General features: G+C 44.4%; 4 non-coding genes across 4 annotated transcripts; 3 read left to right on the top strand and 1 right to left on the bottom strand.

The window, feature by feature from the left end:
• Window positions 1–877: 877 nt before the first annotated feature.
• On the top strand, window positions 878–950 carry trnak-uuu (transfer RNA lysine (anticodon UUU)). The gene has a single exon. It is a non-coding gene; the product is annotated as a tRNA-Lys (tRNA).
• A 3241-nt stretch (window positions 951–4191) lies between these two features.
• trnap-cgg (transfer RNA proline (anticodon CGG)) lies at window positions 4192–4263 on the top strand. Its single transcript has one exon. It is a non-coding gene; the product is annotated as a tRNA-Pro (tRNA).
• Window positions 4264–8356: 4093 nt separating this feature from the next.
• On the bottom strand, window positions 8357–8429 carry trnar-ucg (transfer RNA arginine (anticodon UCG)). The gene has a single exon. It is a non-coding gene; the product is annotated as a tRNA-Arg (tRNA).
• A 16712-nt stretch (window positions 8430–25141) lies between these two features.
• trnas-gcu (transfer RNA serine (anticodon GCU)) lies at window positions 25142–25223 on the top strand. The gene has a single exon. It is a non-coding gene; the product is annotated as a tRNA-Ser (tRNA).
• The last annotated feature ends 391 nt before the right edge of the window (window positions 25224–25614 follow it).

Here is a 25614-nt window from a genome sequence, read left to right as displayed (position 1 = left end):
ACACACTTCCAAGAGACGCTTTAATTGAGCTTTGTGACTTTTTAAGTATTGCTGGACCAAAGCATGGGAAGGTGTCAAGCAAAAGCCGTCCCTCTTATTGACAGCTCTTCCCTTTTCAGGCATAACACAAGACCACTTGCCTTTTGTTTTGTTTAGTCTGCACCTGTAGACATCAAAGGGCCACACATGCATAGTGTTGTGTTTAGCTTTATAGAAAAGGTAAATAAAGGTAATAAGTATGTAAGTATGTGTTCTTTATGTGTATAGGACCACAAAGTGGAAGCCCATGCGGAAGTGTCAAAACTTGTAATTCACGCCGCAACTGCTGGGGGCTGGCTCCAAAAGCGAGTCATTTCCCATAGACTCCCATGTAAAAATGGCCGACTTCACAGCAGAAAAAACATGTTTACAGCCTGGTACAAAAAACCACTCTGGTCTCAGATGATAGGTTCTCTTCTAGTGTCAATTGTACAGGGGGGGGGGTGAATTTTTTTACAACTCACTCGTTTCAATGGTATTTTGACTTAAAATTACGCCTAATTATGGGCGTTGCCGCTTTGAGTGACAGACAGTTGACGTATCACAACGTGAGTTTCCTGCTTCCACGATCGCCCGCCCCCCTAAACCCCGCTCGTGCTCCCCCTTTTTGTCCATATTTGGAGTTTTGGCGGACATGACGCTGCCAACATGGCGGCGGTCATCAACGTCCTGGAACCTCCCACCGAGCTCTTCAGAAACAAACGGGTGACGTCACGGAAGCTCTGTCCATAGTTTTTACTGTCAATGGTCTGCACACACAGGAAGTTCATCCTTAATGATTGCTCTCTGTTTCAGTTAACCTGTCCGCACAGAATTAGTCTCTGAAACAACATGTAGAGCCCGGATAGCTCAGTCGGTAGAGCATCAGACTTTTAATCTGAGGGTCCAGGGTTCAAGTCCCTGTTCGGGCAGAAAGCTTGGTGTGTAGCAGCAAGTAGGAGTCTTGAGAAGGAGTTGGAAGTGCACACATTCATTCAAAATGGCTACCTTACATAGCTACTGCCTCTCCTTCTCCCTCCATTTTACACTTACCCCACCATACACCTCACACCAAATGCAATACATATGTACATGGAATTCCTTCTTATTAAAAGCTAAAAGCTTTAAAAGTTTTAAAACTCATAACTATAATTGTCCTTCAATCAAACGATACCCTCCCCCCCTGCACCTATTTCCTGAGTGGACTGGTCCGGAACCATAAATGCCTGCTTGTTACAAGAGGGACTCTTTTGACTGTCACCCCTGGCAACAACAAAAGGTAAGAGCTCACACACCATCACACATTACAGTTTTTTCTGATTGCTTAAGCACATTTCTGTAACTATTGGCTATTTGTGCAAAACTCTACACACAAATAAAAAAACCTTACACCAAATCAGCAAAACATTGTAGATCTCTTGCAAAATACATGCTAATACATCTTGCTTAACTCTTCAAACCTTTGTAAAAATGGTATTTTTGTACCACACAGTTAACACAAACCATCATATTACTAAGCACACAATGTGCCAACTACACACTGATGGTATTAACTGAAAACACATCTGGCTTTTGCTTTCTCTGTGCACAAGGTCTGTCCATGTGAGGTCAAACTTTTGTCATAAATAGTTCTATAAACACACAGGGATTCAAATTTCAAGTATGAATGTTTATTCACACACATCAAAACAAACACAAGAAAACATACAATTTCACTGAAAGAGAGAGAAAATCAGTCTCATTGTCTCTCTGGGTCCGGCCACAGAATTTCATCAACGTCGCATGCAATGTCTTCTAGTCCAAGGCACCGGGGAACATGTCTCCTGGAGTGCCGTATCCAGGCCTGACATGATGCCTGGTCCATATCCTCGCATGCCTCCTTCCAGATGCTGGATGTCTAGTAATTCTGTGGAGTAACAGTTTCAGTTTTACATGTACAGTATTGTTGTTTTTCTCATTAGAGTATGGTACACCTACAAAACTTAGAGTGAAGGAACTGTACTAACCCATTCTCATCAATATGTCCTTATGATGCTTGCTACAGTGTAGCGGCTCAGGCTGAACCCGTTGTCCAGTTTCCCTCAGGGTCATTCCATGGTTGATCACATGATCCACTATTGTAGCTCCGATGACATCAGTAATTCTATTTCTTCTTACCCTTCCTCCTTCCTCTTCACCTCCTCGTCCTCTTCCTCCTGCTTCCTCATGTCCTCATCCTCCTCTAATTCTCACTCTTCTCAGTCTCCTTCTCCCTCCATTGTTCTGCACACTGAAGCTTACCTGTGGCTTATTTACAGATCTCATGCTGATTGCAAAGTGAACTAATGATGTAAAACAGTTCTCACATGTGACAGTGTAGCCAGACAGTTGGCAAAATAGTGTAAATACCAGCCATAAATGTGTGTAGTTTGACTAGGAGTGTGTTGATCATTTGGAAGTTGTGTGTAAAGCAGTGAGTTGTGTTTACAGTTCAGCAAAAAGAGTGCTGTGAAGTGGATTATATTTATACAATTGCAAATTGTGTGTTACAAAAGTGCAAATTGAGTGTAAAGCAGTTTTTTTGCTTTTAGTTTTGCAAACTCAGTGAGTGATTTTGTTAAAACTATTAATAGTTTTAGAAATTGTGCTATAAGAATCATTGTTAGTGTTTAAGCAATCAGAAAAAACTGTAACAATAAACAATCATTAAAAACCCACAATCCGATCATTGTATAGTTAATTCAGCATCTGGTTCTTGTGTCTTACAGATAATACCTACAGCTAGTGATGGGTTTTCAAGGCTTTGTTGAAGCTTCGGCACCTGATTCAAGAAAAAGGTTCATTACTCGAGGCTTCATTGACACAGTGCTGGAGTCGGACATCTAGTGGTGAATAAAATGAATTGCGGTGTGTGTTATTGGTTCATGGATTGTTTGGGATTTGAATCTCCATGCACATGCACACTAGTGTAGTCTCGTTCGACCACACTACATGGTTGAATGGTTTCAGGCTGACACAATAAAATACATTTCACACTTTCAGTTTCACTGCACGAAGTTGTTATACAAAGTGACATTTGAAGTCAGGGTGTCCGCTGGGTCTTAAAAAGTATTAAAAGTTGATAAATCAACTGTGGGAAAATGAAGGCCCTTAAAAAGTATTGAAAAGTCTTAATCCCCATTTCATGAAGTTTTATTGTGATTCAAGCTTTGACTCCAGAAAGTTCCATGAATATTTATTTTCCTCTTTGCAATGTCACCCGATGGGGAAAAAATATCTGAGTTCGTGCCGGTGCGACCAGCTGTTAGAGGGAAATACATTCTCTGTGACTCTCCCTGTGTCCAACAACAGACACACGTCAGGCTCATATCATGGTCTGAACCAATCAGAGACGGTGAAGGGCTGTTGACCTGTTGTTTCTGTTGACAGCATGACAATGATGCTGAGGCAGAGCGCGCTCTGGGCTGAGGCCTTAGCTCGGCCATGGTGCCTTCAGGGAACATCGGACGTGCGGTCAGTTAAACTCAACATGCGCTATCTATCGTATTGACGTGACTGGCTGCAAAACACTGACACCAGGCAAAGTTGTAGACAGTTACGCATCAAAAGGGAGAATATTAATAATTTGTGGAAGCAATAAGACGCTAAACACATCATGCAGGCCTCCTGGCGGACCCTGTAAGGAACTATCGGCTGGCTGTCACTCTCTTCCTGCTCTGTGCGCCAGAGAAGTAATAAGCGTCAGTGCTGAGTTACAGCAAGAATAAATACATAACATCATCAAACATGGCAATTACTGCAGGTTAGATTTGCTAAAACCAACAAGGGCAGCGATGCTTGGTTGACAGCCCTTTGTTCTTACTGTGAGTATGTGCAAACTTCCTGGAAATGGATGGAATCACTGCATTGTGTGGTAGAAAGATGATGTCTGAGGCCACCACCTCTGTTAAGGGAAGGTTTTTCCAGCTTAACATAGATGCTTCCTTGACTCCTCTTTCACACCACCTTTCCTCTCTGTCTAAAATGTGAACATTGTTGCCCTCAAAGGAGTGTCCTTTCTCTTTGAGGTGGAGGTGAACAGCTGAGTCTTGTCCTGAGGAGGTGGCTCTCCTGTGCTGAGCCATTCTTCTGTGGAGTGGTGTGCTTTGTGTTGTTCTTGCACCGACTGAAACATGAAAAAAAGAGGTCACATGTGGCTTGTTGGTCTAGGGGTATGATTCTCGCTTCGGGTGCGAGAGGTCCCGGGTTCAATTCCCGGACGAGCCCTCTTCTTTCAGCTTCAGTAGATTGAAGGTCTGTCTTATGTTTACATTTATAGCAATTATCTTTAACCCAAACAAGTTCATATTCCAACTTAGACCCTGTAAACAGCAGTCTGCTCAAACTCCTAGAAGTAATCTACAACTGATATTGTTTATTCAAGAGAAGAAGTCCTTGCACTGAGGACTAACATCGGAATGCAGCACAAGGTCCAGGGAGAGCTGAGGAAGAAGTACAGGGGCTGTAAGGCAGGAGTGAAAGTAGAGGCTGCACGTAGACATTTTAAGCCAGCGATCCCCTCAGCAATAATAAGGAATGTCAACTCACTACTGAATAAGGAGATCAGGAGATCAGCCTCTGTCCTACCCGCCATCTGCCTCTGCTTGAAACTACTGTTGGTAAGTTTTCTGTCTTCTATTCAATAAGTTTATTATCTTTATGTGAAACAATGTGCATGCCTTAAGATAAATGGACATTGAGCTTAAGAAGAAGTGTCAGTCATTGTTCACGTTGGGGTAGACAGGCTACAAGCAGCTAAGATTAGTTAGCATTCGTTGTAGCTAACGTCTATGGTCGCGTCATATAGCTGTCAGAGGTAAGTGGTGAACACGGTTAGTACTTGGAGTTTTCTACACAGGCACGTTGAATTCATCCTTAACACACTGAGAGCGCAGCTCGCCGCCAGCTAACACAATCCAAAAGTGCTTTGCTTTACTTTTGTAGTGTAGCTGACAGGCTAACGTTAGCCCAGAGCTAATGCTCTGTGTTAGCCTAAGCAGCACTTGTATGCAGGGGTACAGCCAGTGCTTAAGTGTAGTTAATGTGAAACAATACAGTCGTGATTTATTGAAGTGAAGCAGTCGGCATATTTTCGCAATATATTTTATTTTTATATATTTTTTGTCTGCTGGTGGGTGCCTGCTCCCCTGCGCATCGGGCTGGAACTGCGCCGTACGACACAGAGCAGGGGAGACCTGTAAACGTGCTGAAATGACTTTGTTTAGTAAAAGGAAAAGGTATAAATGTGTTCTATAGTAAGGGACCATTAAATGACTTCTGTTGTGATCTGGCACTATAGATAAAAATAAAATAAAAAAGAACTCATTGGATGAACTCAGTTAAATTGTGGGAGACTTTTCCATCCAATAAATATGGGTAGCCCCAACTCAATGTGATGTATTTGAGTTGGACCAACATGATTTTTCCATGTTGGTCCAACTCAACCTAAATAATACCTATTAAATGATATTTGATTAAAACGGGTTGAGATTTCAGATTAAAGTTTTGGGTGGACCTCAGAGGATTTTCAGATTTGAAATTTCATTGTGAAATTTGGGAGTGGCTGCTGCAGCATAACACCTTTAACATATTTATCATATGCATACCTCTAATATATAATCTCATCTTATGCTCTTAATGACTGTAGCTAATTATATACTTGGTAATCAATTACAGCATCTTGTTATTTGGTCAATGAGATCTGACTCTTTTCTGACTTCTCTTTTATTTTACAGGATGCTGTATGTGGATGTGTGCAGAGTGCAGTTTGGAACCAGGTACTTTTATGCATCTGCACCTTATCATACACATACACCGCCTACATGCAGATGTACTTTAATACATGGATTATGCTACTACTAAATCACATTTTTACTTGTCCATGGTAATTAATGAATGTAAAATGAACCCTGGAGGGTCCGCTGCCTCGTCTTCGCTGGTGTTCTGCCCGGACCCTGGAGGGTCCGCAGCCTCGTCTTCGCTGGTGTTCTGCCCGGACCCTGGAGGGTCCGCAGCCTCGTCCTTGCTGGGCTTCCGCCCGGACCCCAATGGTCCCTCACCCCTGTCCATGCTGGGCTTCCGCCCGGACCCTGGAGGGTCCTCAGCCCTGTCCATGCTGTGCTTCAGCCCGGACCCTGGAGGGTCCCTGTCCCCTCCGTTTCTGACTCTGCCCCCCAAGCACCCCAGCCTCTCGTTTTATGGGACCTCTGTGTCTGTTGGCCCATGGCCAGGGCCTTCTTGAACTCTGAGACCTTTTTTCCTGGACTCTTGAGACTTTGAATTCTGGGCTCCCTGTGTTTTTGTTTGTACCCTTGTTTTGTGTTTTTGGAACGTCTGGGAGCCGTTCCTTGAAGGGGGGGGTTCTGTCACGACCTGGTGTTATTTATGGTTTTGGTTTTCCTTGTTTTGGGTTTTTAGTTTGATCTGTGTTTAGTTATTGTTATTTTCCTGCAGTTCTGGTGTTTTGTTTCCTTGGGTTTGTGTTTAGTTGTCTAGTCTTGTCTTGTGTTTCCTGTTTTACTTTGGTAGTCCTGTCCTCCCTGTGTATTGTCTTGAGTTTTGCTTCCTGTGTTTTCCCTCCTTGTATGATTACCTGCCCTGCCCTCATGTGTGTCACCTGTGCCTCGTTGTCTTCCCTGGTCCCTTTGTATATAGTCTGTGTCTTCCCCTTTGTCCTTGCTAGTTCGTCTCGTCTGTGTGGGCTTTGTTTCTTTCCCGGTCTCGTCCATGCCATGCCATGCTATGCTTTGCCCAAGGTAGTCTCCTTGTTCATGTTATGTTTTTGAACCCTCGCTAAGTTTCCTAGTTTTTGCTTTTCTAGTTTTGCCACGTGTAGTGTGATTTTCAGTTAGTTATTTTGTACTTTACCTTTTGACCACGACAAGTGTGATTTTTAGTTTTGTATTGTTTTGCCCTCCTGGCCTTTTAAATAAAAGACTTTTTTGGATTTTAACCGCTCTGCGTCCTGCAACTGTGTCCTCTCCTCACACAAAACCCTGACAATATGTTTAGGTTGAGTTGGACCAACATGATTTTTTCATGTTGGTCCAATTCAAATACATTATATTGCATTAATGTACTTGTTTTGAGTTGGGGCTACCAGTATTTATTGGATGGAAAAACTCAATTTAATTGAGTTCATCCAATGAGTTAATGAGTTAAAAATGAGTGATATTTAATCACAATAAATATACAGCAATGCAGTGATTAATGTGATTAAAATTTTAATCATGTGACGGCACTAGTTCAAACGTTTGCGTTCAAAGAACAGATGACCTACCAGTGGATGTCATGGTCATGGTTTTCTGCAGAAAGTCTCGTTCGTTTTCTAACATGGCAACCTTCTCCTTTAGAGTTTTCTGTCAACAGGCTCTTGTTCTGACTTTTGCAACCCTCACCTCTCATTAAAGCTGGTTTCCAATGATGTGTGTCTGGGTGCGTACACACTGCCCATAGTTACTGACGGAGCCACTGCGTCACACCCCAGCTGATACATGACCGCACCAGGACTGCTGCTATGACCCATGTTGGTTGTCAGCATTCCTTCCATTCCATTACAGCAGCATGAAAACAAGGTCCTGAGCAGCATAACAATAGATAAAGTAGAAATAAAGACTATGTACAGAGCAACCATAAGACATGCAGATATACAGATGAGAAATGTACAGAGATGTATTATGTCCTGTTATGATATCATGAAAAACTCTGAGTATTACACTGTAGGTGAGGATGTTATTGCACTAAGAGAAAAAACAGTGTACTGTTTCCCCATCAGTGTCACTGGGTGTAAACATGGTGATAAAGTACAGAGGTTAGAGTACAGATGGACTGATGTTATACAGTCTGACCCCTGTCTGGACAAAAGTCTGGCTGAAGGAGACACCCAAGGTCCCCACTGTCTCATGTTTTTATATTTGACTCATTTTCACAGCACTTCATTAGTTTGTTATCATAATCAGCCACCATGTACAGGTGCATCTCCATAAATGAGAATATTGTGGAAAAGTTCAATATTATAAACTAATGATGTCACACTGTGATCAGATGATGAACTCAAAACACCTGCAAAGCAGACACAATCATGGGGAAGACTGCTGACTGGACAGATGTTGAATAAATAAAAAATAGTCAGCATGGATATCCTCAGGAGCAATAATGGGAATATGACTCCCATCCATCACCCCTGCACACTGAGGGAACCCATCAAGATGGGTATAGTGGCATAGTAGTGTAGTAGACCCACTAAAGGTTCTAGCAGTGGAAGTGAGTTGCGGATAAACCACAGATAGAAGTTGGCTCATTTCATACGTGTATAAAACCTCAACCACGAAGGGACTCGAACCCTCAATCTTCTGATCCGAAGTCAGACGCCTTATCCATTAGGCCACATGGTCTAGTGTGTTTGCCACATAAACTTTTCTTTGTCAGAATGTTATGGCATAGTGTTCATAATAAGAGTTTTTGTTGGTGCAGTTGCCAGCGCGAATAGAATAGAATAAAAACAGTTTACATATGAACAGTTATTGCACAGGTGAGTGGAGGGAGAAGTGGTCTGTAAGAAAACTGTACATAGTGCATCAGAAACTAAATAAATAATGTGTTGTACACTGTGGTGTGTGAATATTGCTCCTATCAGAAGTGGTTATTATACAGTCTGACAGCAGCAGGAAGGAAAGACCTTCTGTATCTCTCCTTCACACACCGAGGGTGGAGCAGTCTGCCACTGAAGCTGCTCTGCAGAGCTGACAGGGCGTCCTGCAGGGGGTGGACTCATTGTCCAGCATCAGAATCAGAATCAGAATCAGAATGACTTTATTTATCCCCGAGGGGAAATTCTTTTTTGTTACAGACATTAGAAATTAAAGATACATTGAAATATATAATAAATATCTAAATACCTAGATAGCATTTAAATCCCTGAGTTGTATCTAAAGAACATATTCACTACTGTATAAAACCTTTCCATAGTAAAGAGCAGGACATGAATGCACCAGTATGAATGTACAGTGTCTGAGTGACACTTCTACTCTTATACTCTGTACTTAACTGCATTTAATGTAACTTGATACCTCTGGCACAGGAATTTCCTTCGGGATTAATAAAGTCTTGTCTTGTCTTATCTTACAGTTCAGAGTTCAGTAGTTTGATTGAGACAGGCAGGAATGACTTCCTGTGTCTCAGTGGTGCATCATGGGAGTCAGTTTTGTCAGGACCCTCCTGTCACCCACCTCCTGCACTGAGTCCAGAAAAAAGCCAGGTCTCTCTGACTATCCTTAACTGTGCTACATTGAATCAATGTGAGAGGTCTGTAAAGTATTTCTGTCTGACCTTTAATGTTTGATCATGTTTGATATTGCTACACTAGCAGAATTGATATTATAATATAGCATTTATTTTCCCAATTTGACTAATAGAATATCTATATTTGTATGTATATATTTGATGATATGAGAACTCTAATTTAGAACTATGTATGATACGATTTGTACTGCATTATTATTAGATAGATGGACTGTGTGCACATTAATTGGTCCTGTGCTGTGTGCAGGCCAGGGCTGATGGCGAGCTAGGATTGAGCTCTGCTTAGGCTCGAAGAATACGATTCAGCTCAACGTCTGGATCTGGCCCAGATCTCTTCTGGTTGGAGGAGTGGTAGGAGGCTCCTGCAGCCCCCTTTATTTTGAACTTTTGTCCCCTCGCTGCGTGTGGCCCCCCCATTGCTGGGTTTGTTAACTGTGTGTCATTTAAATATATATGGTACTTCAGCAAATCATCTCCCTGTCTCTCTTTTACTCACTCCCAGAGCTGCTCCTACACTTCTGAGCCACTAGTCCAGGGGTCGGCAACCTGCGGCTCCGGAGCTGCATGAGGCTCTTTCATCCCTTGTAGTTCTGTGCCTCGCTCTCGCTCTCTCTCTTTGCAGGTCTCAAGACCTGCATACTGACCTGCAGTCTCTCCTGTGCTCATCGACTTCACTAGCCCCTGCTGCTCATCTTTACTATCAAATTACTATTCCTACTTATGGACCGACGATATATATAGATATCATTACAATATATCACTGTTTCATCTTGCTGTCATGTTTGCTCTGTACTGTATCATGTTTGTATCATGTTTGCTCCTCTCTCTCTCTCTCTCTTTCTCCTTCATCCTCTCTCTCTCTCTCTCTCTCTCTCCCTCATCCTCTCTGACTAGCAGCAGGACTGGTTCCCCCTTAAGTTGACGGGTCCTGCTCAAGGTTTCTTCCTCTTAAAGGGAGTTTTTCCTTGCCACAGTGCTCTTAGGGGGGTTCCTGTGAAGCGCTTTGAGACAATGTCTGATTGTAATATGCGCTATATAAATAAAACTGAATTGAATTGAATTGAATTGAATTGTGGCTCCCAGGCAGCGAGCTCATTTTTGGAAAAAAATAATAATAATATGAATAAATAATGGCCGTTTAATTTAAATGTATTTTATTTTATTCATTTAGTTTTTTCATAGTAATAGTTGTTTCTTTGGAGATTGAGATGCTGTCGTGATTAAAATAAAACTTTTAATATTTTGTCAAAATATGCGTCACGGTCGCGTCCTGTGCGCAGCACCTGTGACACCGGACAAACTGGTGTTCGACAGCCTGCATGCAATGACATTCCCGACACTTATATGAACATGGAAAAGTTTGCATTTGGAGTCCTGTCAATCTTTGGATCCTCATACTTGAGCGAGCTGGTGTTTTCCATCATGAACTACATTAAAAGTAAACATCGCTCCAGCCTCACAGATCAGAGCTCAATCCTTCGTGAAAATCAAAGCGACGTCTTCCAGCCCTGAAGTGGATACGATACGCTGTGCAGTGAAGTTCCAGAGCAGAACTCACATTAACCAGGTGAAAGAAATAATTTAACAAGCTGTTATTCTGAAAATACATATTTTTATATCGGACCCTGAACTAACGTGTTTCATATTCAGGTTGACTACTGTACTATGACGGCACACTGAAATCAAAATAACATATAAACTGGCATTTTTTGTTCAGATAAATATTATCTATATCTATCTATATTAGGCCTATATATAGATTAATTTTGCCTTTAATTTAGTCAAATAGGTGTAGATTAGTAGTTGGGGGTTTGTGGCTCCGAGTGTGCTTTATTCAGTGGGAAACCGGCCCAAATGGCTCTTTTAATGCTGAAGGTTGCCGACCCCTGCACTAGTCCAACTCAATACATCCAGATTTGTAGAGTATATCATATACATGCTACACAAATTAATGTGTGAGTAATCCAAGTATTCAGAATATGTTACTTAGACTGAGCAATGTTAAGTTTTAGGGCCTGTAATCTGTATTCAGTAACTGAATACTTTTTTAAAAGTATTCTTCCCAACACTGTTAGTAACATACGACACCAGGAGATGGAAAAAACAGGCATTCACCTGGCAGTCCCCAAACACAGTGGAAATGAAATAAGGAGACAGACACAAAATAATACACTGCAATGGAACTGAGAGGAGGAACTACAGCTGACCTCTTTCTCAATATTCTTCTCTTATGAAACCAAAAGAACGTATCAGGTGGAAGACAAGTTATCTGAGTTTGTGTGAATATCTGTAAAGTGGCCCAATTGCATTTTTATGATGAAATGAACCTTATATTAGTTTACAGCAGCATAAAAAAGAGCTAACTCCTTTAACTTCTCTCATAAATACATCTGCAGTAAACACATGTTCTGTGACAAAACATAAGACAGAAAATACCTGAAAGTCTATACTGACAACAAGCTTTGTAACAACACAATTATCTTCTTCAGAGTTGAATTTATTTCTCCACCTGTCATAGTTTCAGGGACGTCATCCAAGCCACTTGTACATGTGAACTACTATGGATACAGGTCTGTGTTAATAAGCCTCAGCAGAGGAGGCAAGCTGAGGGTCGAAGGCATAAGGCTACATAAGGCTTTGTCTCCCATATCTGACCAACCTTAACTGTCAGTTTCCTCAATAGCAGGCGGAACAAGACCATCATTTGTGAGAAACATGCTTATTCATGTCACATCAGTGCCTGAGAACACTGAAAAACAACAACGCTTATATTTTATAGAAGTACAAACAGCTGGTGTGCTGAATGCCAGATGTCCTTGTGTGATGGCAATGGCTTGCTGTATTTGATGCATATATGTGTGTCAAGTAAGAGCGTTTACTCAGACACAGAACTAGCTAAAGCCTAAATGTGAGGGCGCCTCATATTGGAAGTACATATACGAATACAAGATTCTGCCCCGTATCAAGTCTGAGTGAACATACGATATAGAAGCTAGGGTACCGTTTCATCACAAACCAATGTATATGTTCTGGGCAACAGCATTTATAACATAACATAACATACAGACGGATTCTTGGAAATGTGTGTGTGAAAGATGCATGTCCCAATTTTTGCGTCATTCCTTTTATTACAGCAGTAGCCCCTACAGGTGTATTATGAGGCACTTGTCTGTTGATGTTGGGAGGACTGTGAACATGAGAAATCAATCCATCTCTCATACTATCCAGTATAATTTATGATGTTGAGTGACTGAACAAAGCAGCATCTGCAGGGATTAATGAGGTTTTTCTGATTCTGCACAATATGCACTTTAGGACAGATTTAAAATGGTGGTCAGCCTCCACTCTATGAACCAGCTATTCACATTTTTTATATACATTTCTTGTTTACAATCTTCCAGTTTTTTTCATTTGACTCCCACAGGCTGCATGCACTCCCACCAGTCTCCTGGGCTTGAAATCTGCCATTTACAAACAGTAAGCGCCAGAGAGGAGGAAGGAGACGGCATACCTCAGAAACAGCTCAGTCATTTCAGGGTAGGAGACTTTTCACAATTCCAATTAAGTCATTCAAATGGAAATATAATGAAATATAAAGCAAATAGAAACCTAGTCTGAAGGAAATATTGGCATTTGTAAGTCATACAAAATGTATGGTTTGTAAAAAAACTATAAAGCAAGGAGCAAAAACAAGTAAACACAGCGCTCAGAACCTGTGGCTGCGCCTGGCGTGTGGAAACGATTCGGAATTAGAAAATTCTGAATACAAGTTTGATAGAGCAGCATCTAATGAGCGTTTTAAGACTAAAATGGAGTCTGCAGCTTGAAATTTCTAGGAGGAGATACATTTGGCAGATGACACCGAAATTGCTTAATATTTGAAAAACTATCATTTTTGGAAAAAAACGTGAATTTGACCCGGAATGTCCTCTGGGAGATGAACAACAGATGAGCAACGGCAATCAAACAAAGAAGAAGAAGAAGAAAGAGGGTGAATAACAAGAGTTGATTGCCTAGCAACGGCAAGTTGCCTAGCAACGGAAATCAAACAAAAAAGATGAAAGAGGGTGAATAACAAGTGTTTTATTGCCTAGCAACGGCAATCAAACAAATGAACTGAACAAGGAGAAGGAGGGGGAAGAGGAACTAGAAAGACGAGCACAGTGACAGCAGAAGTTCAACAGAAGTTTTCCGCTGTAAGTGTTTTATTACATCTGAATGGCTGCTGCTGAGTCTCTGAGAGCTTTTATCAGCGAGCGGCTAACTGCTGCTGCTGCTGAAATATTGGGAGTGTTTGAACAAACTATCGTCCAGTACGAGGGAGAGCTGGACCGTCAGCGCAAACTGCTGGATCTGCTCCTGAAGCCTGAGATCAAGCTACACAGAACAGGTATGTAAACATGACAATGTCACGGAACAACAACGGCTCTGTGTGAAAAGAGTGACATTCAGCACATAGTGTTTCTGACAGGAGGACACTAACTTCATGACTTGGAGCTACAGATGTGTCCCTCCAGCTGTTCTCTCTCTGCTTTAGCTCCTCAGAGCTCTGTGCTTTGTTTATTTACCGTTGAAGTTACCGTCAGTTAGCATCAGAGATGCAGCGATTGATCGGCCATGACCGGCATCCGCAGATCAGACTGAGATATGCCGATTTTATGCCGGTCAAGCGCGCCACATGATCGGTCGCGTCACAACCGTTAGTTTACCTTAGCTTAGCTTAGCTTAGTTTAGCCTAATCCACCAGCTCAATCCGCTTGTGGAAGTGTGCTCACCTGTATGTGCGCATGTGTCTGCGTCCTATGTGCAGACTGTATGAAGTTACATTTAATCAGTGAATGATTTGCTGCCTGTCAAATAAGATAAATAACATAAGGCTGTTTAGTTTGTTTAATTAGTCAGCAGCTGTGGAATTATATAAGGGTACCTACGCACTGACATGATATAGAGCACATATGTACTCGATTGTATATGCTTACACTCAGAGAAAAAGGGAGTTTTTACACACACATACACCCTTACAGAGAGTTAGGGAGGATGTTTACATTACTGGAGCCCTTTTGTTATGGTGAAGGTGGACGTAAGATAAAGCATCCAACAGAGGGGAGATAGAGAGTGTTTCAGTCTTAAATAACAGTTAGACGATACAGAAGTATTATAATTGGTAGGTGGGAATAACAGGGCAACATGTCCCAATATGGGAATACCAACGAAGGTCTTGAAAAACTGTTTATATATTATGCAAATGTACCTCCACTTTTCAATAAAACGAGCCTGTGTCCAGGGAGGGGCAGAACACTTATGGACGGGAGTGAAGCAGACTGAGAGGCCTGTGGTCACTAGGTGTTCTCCCTTTTGCAAAAGGTGAAACTACAAAACCCAGGGTATTTTCTTTCACTCAATGTTCTGATTACAGAAGATGGAGTCTGACAATCCGGGGTGACCAGGGAAGATCACGACATTTTGGGGGCCCGTCCAGGATAGAAGGTAATTATATTCTTCTCAGATCCGTCAATTGAACACAGGGGTTGATTACGAACAGACAGAGGACATGTGGCGCGCCAACAATAAGGTGAGCAGACCTTTTATATCTGCATTGACTACTCTAAAGTGTAACATGTCCCGAGTCTTAGTAGTAATCTGCCTGTAAATTATACGAACATTGACTGAAACAAAAAAAAAAAAAGAGGTTAAAGAATTCTTGTAAGAGTAAAGATAAAGAATAAGAGAAAGGAAAAAGGAAAAAGGGGTTGCAAAATCCTGAGTGTGGCGACTCCACCGGTGCTCTGACGAGAGGCCGGAAAAGCTGGGTTTGAGTCCCGGGCTTGAGGAACCCTAAATCACTAAAAAAAGAGAGAAAAAGGAACAACAGGCAAACACATGGTATGAATGTTGGAATGACTGGAAACTGAAACAACGACCGCACTAGTTAGGCGGAAGTTGTAGTAAGTCTGCAGGCTTCCAAATTACAGACGTATAAGATTCTGGTGTCGTGGAAGAGAGGCTAGTCTCAAATCCACTGGACTGAGTACTAGGGACATAGCGTGCCATATTTCTCAGTCGGCCTGAATCTAGACAGTGAAGAACACTGTTATAACTGTGAGCCGTCTAAAAGAGAGACGGCAAGAACAGATGAACTGTGAGTAGTCGGACCGTCTACAAGAACAGAGGAAAGTCCTGTGAGTTCGAAAGCACCCCTTACTGAGACACACAGCTGAGAGTGAAGCTGTAACACACACACATACTGAGCGCTCATATTATGGGTAATGCATGAATGAGAAATGTGGATGAGTGCCAGGGACGTGTGAGCTGAAGCAGCAGCACTGCTGGAAACCTAACTGGTGCTAACGTAAAGCAGTGGTCTGTTGAAGTAGGTTCACTCATGAACTGGATTAGTTTTTTCTTCTGATGTGTACATAGTTTGGTAGAGGACATAGAAACATTGTAACTGCAGTTTTGTAAATTTGAACTTAAACTATAGTTTTGTAATTCCTACGTGAGCACGAGATTAAGACTTTAATGACTGACGACATGGACTTAAGTGTGCACCGAGACACGACTGACGATGGGTGGGGTCCGCACAGCCCACTAAAGACGGTAGAAGAACAGCTGACGGTCTTAGGCGGAATACTGAACCAGACTTATGACTCTAAGACTGCAGCGGCAGAAGTGATTCTTATGAAGGATGCTGTAGATAAGTTGTTGGCAGAAAGATGTTGTGAAAGTTGATGGTGAAAGATAGAGGAAGTTTGCAGAAGGAGTTCCAGAGAAAGGGGGGAGAGAGAGTAATACTGATGTACATCAGTGTCCTCTTAGACAACATGGAAAAAAGACACCCGCAGTGCACACAACATGCAGGAATAGCTAAGCTAATTCAGAAAACTGAACACATGGTCATGGGACACCAGCTGTATGTACTCACAACACATAGTGTAGTCGCATATGTAAACTCAGAGACATTCACACTCACCCCACTGACACAGGAGGCGTATGGAGGGGACCGGATGGACGACCCATACTGCCACCTGGATTGAGACAAACTGCCATGGAAGAAGCACATGGGCTAGGCCATGTGGGGGTAGCTCAGATGTTAAGAAATCTGGAGCACTGGTGGCACCCCTGTTGGGTTTTCCTAACGAGAGGACCCAGAAGCAGAACAGAGGCAGAGGGTTGCTTAAGTTCAGTTTAATGAGAAAAGAAATAACAAAAGGCGAATCCAAAAGGGATCAGTTCACAAAAGGCTATGCTGTTCGGCGTGGCTGGCTAGGAGCTGGCTGGAGGAGCAGTCAAACAGGTTGGTTTCCTGGCAAAGAGAAAAGAGGGAAACAGTCACTGAAAAAGGCTGAGAATGCTCAGATCCACGATGAGGAGAATTAGTTCTCAGGATAAGCTGTAACTGACGAGTTACCAACTACGTAGACAATCCAGCGTCGAAGCAGAGAAGAGCTCCGGTATAAGTAGAGAGCAGAGATGAAACGAGGTGCAGGTGTGCCAACCTCCAGCCAGCAGGTAACCACGCCCAGCACTTCTGAGGAGAGACATGCCTCCAAGAGGAGGGAGAAAAACAGAAGTCAGCACAATCATGACAACAAATCAGGCCCAATCCCCATATCATAACAGTACCCCCCCCTTAACGAACGCCTCCTGGCGTCCGACCAGGCTTGTCAGGATGCTTAGCATAAAAAGCCCTCAATAGTGCAGGACTGAGGATGAGCTTGCGGGAGATCCAGGAACGCTCCTCTGGACCATACCCCTCCCAATCAACAAGGTACTGGAAGCCCCTACCACGGCGTCGAACATCCAGAATCTCTTTGACCGAGTAGGCAGGGTGTCCATCGATCAGCCGAGGGGGAGGGGGAGGGGGATCAGAGGGAGGGCAGAGTTCACTAGAGCAGAAGGGTTTGAGCAGGGAGACGTGGAAGGTGGGGTGGACCCGGAGGGAGGGAGGCAACTTAAGGCGAACAGAAGTGGGATTGATGACTTTGTCAATGACATACGGTCCAATGAAGCGTGGAGCCAGCTTGCGTGACGCCACCTGGAGGGGCAGGTCGCGGGAAGAGAGCCAAACCTTCTGACCCGGCTGGTAATCCGGGGCTGGCTGCCGAGACTGATTGGCTCTTAACTGGCTACGGGTGGAAGCACGGAGCAGAGCAGCTCTAGCGGTGCGCCAGACTCCTCGACAGCGGCGAACATGGGCCCGGACAGAGGGCACAGCCGTGTCCTCCTCCTGAGCGGGGAAAAGGGGAGGTTGGAAACCATTAGACACCATGAAAGGTGACATACCTGTTGAGGAGTTGGTGAGTGAGTTATGGGCGTACTCCACCCACGCTAACTGAGAGCTCCAGGAGGCCGGATTGCGGGCAGTGACGCAGCGCAGGGCTGTCTCCAGGCTCTGATTGGCCCGCTCCGTCTGGCCATTAGACTGGGGGTGGTAACCAGAGGAGAGGCTGGGGGTAGCGCCAATCTGTTTGCAGAAGGCTGTCCATACCTGGGAGGCAAATTGAGGACCCCGGTCTGAAACAATGTCCACAGGCAACCCATGAAGGCGGAAAACGTGTTGAGTGAGCAGGTTGACAGTCTCCAGGGCCGAAGGGAGCTTAGGAAGGGGAATAAAATGGACACACTTAGAGAAACGATCCACAACAGTTAGTATAGTGGTGTTACCGTCAGAAGGGGGCAATCCAGTGACGAAATCCAAGGCTATGTGAGACCAGGGGCGGCGAGGTATGGACAGGGGATGGAGAAGACCAGAAGGTGCATGATGGGAAGGTTTGCTGCGGGCACAGACAGAGCAGGCATTAATAAACTCACGGATCTCTTGGGACATCTTCGGCCACCAGAAGCGTTGCTGGATGAAGTGGAGGGTCCGGCGAACTCCAGGATGACAGCTTAATTTAGAGGAGTGTCCCCACAGAAGCACTTGGGAACGCAGGTGGTTGGGGACGAAGAGCCGTTTAGGGGGGCAATCGTGAGGAGGAGGATGGCCGACCAGAGAATCCTTGACAGTAGTCTCTATGTCCAGAGTAGCAGCACCGACAATGCAGGAAGGGGGGAGGATGCACGGCACCTCAGGGTTGGGAGGGTCTGGTGAGAACTGCCTGGAGAGAGCATCAGCCTTAGTGTTTTGTGAACCAGGGCGGTAGGTCAGGGTAAAGTTGAACCGACTGAGGAATAGAGCCCATCGAGCCTGGCGGGAATTGAGGCGCTTAGCAGAGCGGATGTAGGAAAGGTTCTTGTGGTCAGTCCAAATCAAAAAGGGAACCTCAGCTCCCTCCAGCCAGTGGCGCCACTCCTGGAGAGCTAGGACCACCGCCAACAGCTCCCTGTTACCCACGTCGTAATTCTTTTCAGCAGGGGACAGGCGACGGGAAAAATAGGCGCAGGGATGAACCTTGTGATCCTCTGAACTCCGCTGGGAGAGGACCGCGCCTACTCCAGTCTCAGAAGCATCAACCTCGACAATAAACTGGCGAGAAGAGTCGGGGTGGATGAGAATGGGTGCAGTAGAAAACAGAGTCTTCAGGTTAGAAAAGGCCGTCTGGGCCTCCTCTGTCCAGAGGAAGGGCTTAGCCGGGGAGGTTAGGCTGGTGAGGGGAGCTGCCACTCTACTATAATTTCTAATAAACCTTCTGTAGAAGTTGGCAAAGCCCAGGAATTGTTGTAGCTTCTTCCGGGTTTGGGGAATAGGCCACTCCACGACAGCTTTAATCTTGGCAGGATCAGGGATGAGTTGGCCTGTGGCGATGATGAAACCTAGGAAAGAGATCTTGGGCACGTGAAACTCACATTTCTCCCCTTTAACAAACAGTCTGTTCTCAAGGAGGCGTTGGAGAACCTGGCGAACATGGAGGACATGTTCAGACAGAGAGGGGGAGAAAATCAATATGTCATCCAGGTAGACAAAAACACAGCGGTTAAGCTTGTCTCTGAGAATGTCATTAATGAGGGCCTGGAAAACAGCAGGGGCATTAGTCAATCCAAATGGCATGACGAGATATTCAAAATGTCCTAGAGGAGTGTTGAATGCTGTCTTCCATTCGTCTCCCTCCTTAATGCGAACCAGGTGGTAGGCTGACCTGAGGTCGAGTTTGCTAAAGATCTTAGCATCATGGAATGGCTCAAAGGAGGGATCTATGAGGGGAAGAGGATATTTATTCTTCACAGTGATATTGTTCAACTCACGATAATCGATGCAGGGTCGGAGGGATCCGTCCTTCTTTCCCACGAAGAAGAAGCCAGCACCGACAGGGGAGGAGGAAGGTCGGATGAGGCCTGCAGCCAAGGATTCCGTGATGTACCTCTCCATGGAGTCTCTCTCTGGCCTAGAGAGTTTATAGAGCTTGCTTGAAGGTAGGGTGGCTCCAGGTAGAAGGTCGATCGGGCAATCATAGGGTCGATGAGGGGGGAGCGAGGTAGCCTTAGCCTTACAGAACACTGGGGCGAGGTCGTGGTATTCAGGGGGCACCGAGGATAGGTCAGGCGGTTCAGAGACAGCAGGGGGAGGAGAATGAGCGGGAGGGCTTGCAGCTTGGAGACAGTTAGCCAGACAGAAGGGGCTCCAGTTTAGAATAGTACGGCTGAGCCAATCAATATGAGGGTTGTGAGTGACTAACCAGGGAAGGCCCAGAACTATAGGAAAAGCAGGAGAGCTAATAACGAGGAAGGAGAGCATCTCACGGTGATTACCCGACAGTAGTAGAGTAACAGGGGAGGTACGGTGGGTAACTGAGGCTAGCAACCTGCCATCTAAGGCATTAACTACCTTAGGGGAGACTAGAGGTTTAGTAGGTAGATTGACTTGGAGGGCAAAAGCTGAGTCTATAAAGTTGTCATCGGAACCAGAATCTACAAAAGCTGAAAGAGGCAGAGTTACATGGGGGAGGATTAAGGAACCAGCTAGCGTAAACTGAGTGAGGGAGGTTGGAGAAGGGGAATGGAAAGGTGTATGGCTCACCAGGACTCCCTCGTCTACTGGTGAGCCGGCACTTTTGGGCAGGAAGGCAGGAGATGACCAGGCTCACCACAATAAAGGCAGAGGTTCTCCTGTCTCCTCCTGAGCCGCTCACCAGGGGACAATTTGGATCTGCCTAACTGCATAGGCTCCTCTGGAGGAGGGGAGGAAACAGTAGGTGGTGGGAGAGCAGGTAAAGAAGACACGGAGGAGGCAGGAAGCCTGGGGTTAGGAGGAGAAGCTAGCCTAGGAGGGGTGAAGCCCTTCTCTCTCTGTCTCTCCTTCAGCCTAGCATCTATCTTAATAGCCAGAGAAATAAGAGAATCTAAGGGGCCAGGGTCCTCCCTGAGGGAGAGTTCGTCTTTAATTTTGTCAGATAGACCCTTGTAAAATATTCCCTTAAGAGCCAATTCATCCCACCCAGACTCAACAGCTAGGACGCGAAAATCTACGGAGTAGGCCGCAACTGAACGTGAACCCTGACGGAGATCGAGCAGGCGTATAACTGCCTCTTGGCCCTGCAAAGGGTGGTCAAAAATCTTACGCATCTCTGCCAGGAAAGAGGGGTAAGAGCGAAGGACAGGTGAATCACTCTGCCAGAGGGCAGTAGCCCATTGACTAGCCTTGCCCCGCAGTAAATTAACCATATAGGCCACCTTAGCCTCATCTGAAACATAGGAAGATGGTCGCTGACTAAAAACCATAGAGCACTGAAATAGGAATTGGTTACACGACCCTACATCACCAGCATAAGGCTCAGGGGGAGGAACAGATGGCTCACGTGTAGTAGGTAAGGCAGGCTCAGCAACCGAAGGAGGGTTAGCAGGTGGTGTTTGCTCCTCACGGTCTCTCACGCGTCCTGAAAGCAGGTTTAGCTGGGTTAGCATGGAACTCACGCTGGCTGACAGGCTGCGGAGGTTGTCCGAGACGTCCTGAATTTGGGCCTCATGTCTTCTTAACACGGCTTCCTGAGCGCTGAGAGCTTGAGCGAATGACTCCGAGTCTGCTGGGTCCATGCTGGCTGGATTGTTCTGTTGGGTTTTCCTAACGAGAGGACCCAGAAGCAGAACAGAGGCAGAGGGTTGCTTAAGTTCAGTTTAATGAGAAAAGAAATAACAAAAGGCGAATCCAAAAGGGATCAGTTCACAAAAGGCTATGCTGTTCGGCGTGGCTGGCTAGGAGCTGGCTGGAGGAGCAGTCAAACAGGTTGGTTTCCTGGCAAAGAGAAAAGAGGGAAACAGTCACTGAAAAAGGCTGAGAATGCTCAGATCCACGATGAGGAGAATTAGTTCTCAGGATAAGCTGTAACTGACGAGTTACCAACTACGTAGACAATCCAGCGTCGAAGCAGAGAAGAGCTCCGGTATAAGTAGAGAGCAGAGATGAAACGAGGTGCAGGTGTGCCAACCTCCAGCCAGCAGGTAACCACGCCCAGCACTTCTGAGGAGAGACATGCCTCCAAGAGGAGGGAGAAAAACAGAAGTCAGCACAATCATGACAACAAATCAGGCCCAATCCCCATATCATAACAACCCCTACATGAAAGACATGGCTCAGTATGTAATTTGAACATGTGATCAGTGTAATAAATACAATCCGAGACCAACCATCAAACCAGAAGCAGGACACTACCCACTAGAGGCCAAGACGGGCAAAGAAATCATCATTGACTACACTGACATGATTAACTCTGTGAGGGGATTCAGATACATTCTGATGTGTGTTGATGCATACTCAGGATGGCCAGAAGCCTGTCCTGCGAAAAGGGAGGACAGCAAAACTGTCATTAAATTTCTGATTAACACCTACATCCCTAGACATGGTTTTCCTGAAAAAATCAGATCTGACAATGGAACACATTTCAAAAATAAAGACTTCCAGCAGGTGGAGGCTATGTTGGGACTGAAGCATGCTTTTGGTACTGTTTATCATCCACAGTCTCAAGGAAAGGTGGAAAGGATGAATCAAACCTAAAACAAAAATTGGCTAAAATCTGTGCACAGACCAAATTTATATGGGTTCAAGTATTATCTATTGTATTGATGTTCTGGTAATAACGCCATATAATCTACACCCTATGAGCTTCTTACAGGTCGACAGTTTCCTGGACCAGCTGGCCGGCTGAGACTGAAAGAGTATGTTACGACCCTGGCTCAGGGGGTAGCAACATGACAACACAGCAAGTGGTTTAAAATAAGATTTACATTTATTTACAAATTAATTTACAACAGAACTAACAAAATAAACAAAGTGGTGTGGTGTGGCTCTGCTCCTGCTGGCTGAGAGAGAGAGAGTGAAGAGTGGAGGAAGGGCCTTCTTATACCCTCAGCAGATGACCAGGTGCAGCTGATCAGTAGAAGGTCCCTGTTGATTGGGCATCTGAAACAAAGCACAGAACCAACCAAAAAAACGAACACCCCAGTGGACGTAACAAGTATGTAGTATGATATTAATATAAACCATAATGAATTTAAAGCTTTGGTGTTAGTATTTAGCCGAGTGGGTACTCCTGAGGGTCATCAAGAGGAAGTGGTCGGAGCCAAGGTGGACAGGTCCCTATCAGGTGACGGAACGCACCTCACACGCAGTTCGGCTGAGAGGAAAGGGGGACACCTGGTTCCACTGGAGCCAGTGCACAGCTGCAGAGGAGCCTCAATGATCTCTACAGGACGTCCACGCTGATCTGAGGGCGCAGAAGTCTGAATCGGCTGATTCAGATACGGATCCTGTCACAAAAGGGGCAGAATAATCCCCTGACAGGAATCCAGGATCCCGGGTAGTCTAACCCCAGGGATCCGAAGAAAGAAAACACATCCTGCGGGACGAGAGGACCAGAGAACCAGGCGGGGCGCTGGACGATGAGGCAGACGGACAGGAACACATACATGAACTGATAAAACACAATTTTGAACATTCTTACTGTAGGACAATTTTCATTACATTTGAGCTGTTAGGAGTATCTGGGGGCGGGAACGGTGAAAGACCGACCGATTAAAATACCCCCACATACTATGATGTATAACATGTATTTGTTTTCTTGTTGGGATAACCATATTAGGGTTGTTCATAATTTTTTTGATCTATTGGTTACACTGCGAGTTCCCTGGACAGAGGTATAAACTACATATTCATTTTTTATATTATTAATCTTTATACTGCTCTACTTGTTACTTATATTATTTTTATATTATCCTATTGGTTATAATCATGGTTGTGGTTCTATTCCTCCTGACGGTCTATGTGTTGTTACAGATGGGTCAACACACTGTACTATTTGATCCATGCACTAACTCCACTATTACTTCCCGAAACACAGAATGGCACATGGTTCCTTGTCTGTGCTGTGTTTGTAGGTCATGACCCCTGTTGGAAGGTGGGATTTTGGCAAACACATAGTCTGCCTAATACAACCACCTCCACAATCCCAGAGAGTTCAGCAGTGCAGGGGAGCTTAGTGACTGGTAAGAATAATGCTAATTCAGGAGGGGTTGTTATTGTATCAGGAACAGAAGGATTGTCTACTGCTCAATGGTTTCAGGTTGCTACAGGAATAATTGGTTTTTATTAGCTGAATAGTCAGCTAATGCATTCCAAGTTGATTGTGTGGTCTGCTTGGGACCCAGACCTTTGTTATAGGTGGTGCCAGCTTCTCTGACCACCGACTGTTTTATACTAGTTATGACTCGCTCGGTTTCCCCTAAAAAATGCATGGAATGGGATGTTATATTCCCCATCACCAAGCTATCTGAGAAACATCCTGTGTTTTCCACAGATGTTTCTTGTGTAAACCTTATGGTTACAGGTGCAAGCTTAGGACAGATTAACGAGACATGGTGAATGATCACTAACTTTTCACTAACTTTTTATTAGCTTTGTACAAATGTTTACTGTTTACCTACGCGCTGACATGATACAGAGCACATATTTACTCGTATGTATGCTTTTACTCAGAGAAAAAGGGGGACTCTCTACACACACACACACACACATACACCCTTACAGAGAGTTAGGGAGGATGTTTATATTACTGGAGCCCTTTTTGTGGTGAAGGTGGACGTAAGATAAATCATCCAACATAGGAGGGAAACAGAGTGTTTCACAGTCATAAATAACATTATGATAATTAGTAGGTGGAGATAAAGGGGCAACATGTCCCAATATGGGAATACCAACGAGGGTCTTGAAGAACTGTTTATCTATTATGCAAATGTACCTCAACTTTCAATAAAACAAGCCTGTGTCCAGGGGAGGGGCAGAACACGTATGGACGGGAGTGAAGCAGACTGAAAGGCCTGTGTTCACGGTGTTCTCCCTTTTGCAAAAGGCGAAACTACAAAACCCAGGGTATTTTCTTTCACTCAATGTTCTGAATACAGGAGACGGAATCTGACAATCCGGGGTGACCAGGGAAGGTCACGACATCAGCCATGTTGGTCAGTTTGTAACTGGTATCTTTATTGGTTAAGAAGAAAATAATAAGTGTACTCAGTAACGAATTGTGGTGTTAAAAATAGTGAAGTACATTATTTTGTTACATTTGTACTTAAGTACAAGTAAAAGTACTGGCTTAAAAATAAAGTACAAGTACCCAGAAAAACTACTTAATTACAGTAACTTGAGTATTTGTAATCAGTTACTGCCACCCCTGGACACATGCAGTCCACCCCTGGATATATGCAGTCCAGTGCAGTGAGGCATGCTCTGATCTGTACAATGGAGAAACCAAACAACTACTCCAAAAACTGGCCTTCAATGTTTGTCAAAGTTTGTCAAGATGCTTATGTTTAAGGCAAAAGCTGTGACCTTGTTCAAGCGTATTTTCGCTCGAAGCCGTGAACACGTGTTTATCAGACAGACGAGGTGGCCGAGTGGTTAAGGCGATGGACTGCTAATCCATTGTGCTCTGCACGCGTGGGTTCGAATCCCATCCTCGTCGTTTCATCTTTTAAGGTCAACGTCCTGACACAGGATCATCACTTGATGGTGTCATAAACATTCCAACTTAAGACAGTTTGGACAGTAGTACTGGTGTCCTATCTACACAGATCAGTCTATGGAGAAGTCCACAGTCTGTGCATTGGTCCAGCTGTAGGCATTAATGGAAAACCCACATTCAGTAGGTCAGGAAATGAGAATATGTGAAAAGGTTCAATATTGAAGACACCTGGAGCCACTCTAACCAGATAATGAACAAAACACCTGCAAAGGCCTTTAAATGGTCTCAGTCTAGGTCTGTAGGCTGCACAACCACAGGAAGACTGCTGACTTGACAGTTGCCCAAAAGACGACCATTGACACCTTGCACAAGGAGGGCAAGACACAAAGAG

This window comes from Parambassis ranga, unplaced genomic scaffold (genome assembly GCF_900634625.1).
Source record: "Parambassis ranga unplaced genomic scaffold, fParRan2.1 scaffold_22_arrow_ctg1, whole genome shotgun sequence".
In the NCBI taxonomy this organism is placed as follows: Eukaryota; Metazoa; Chordata; class Actinopteri; family Ambassidae; genus Parambassis; species Parambassis ranga.
Note: the sequence above shows the minus strand (reverse complement) of the source record. Positions and strands in the feature narration are given on the sequence as shown.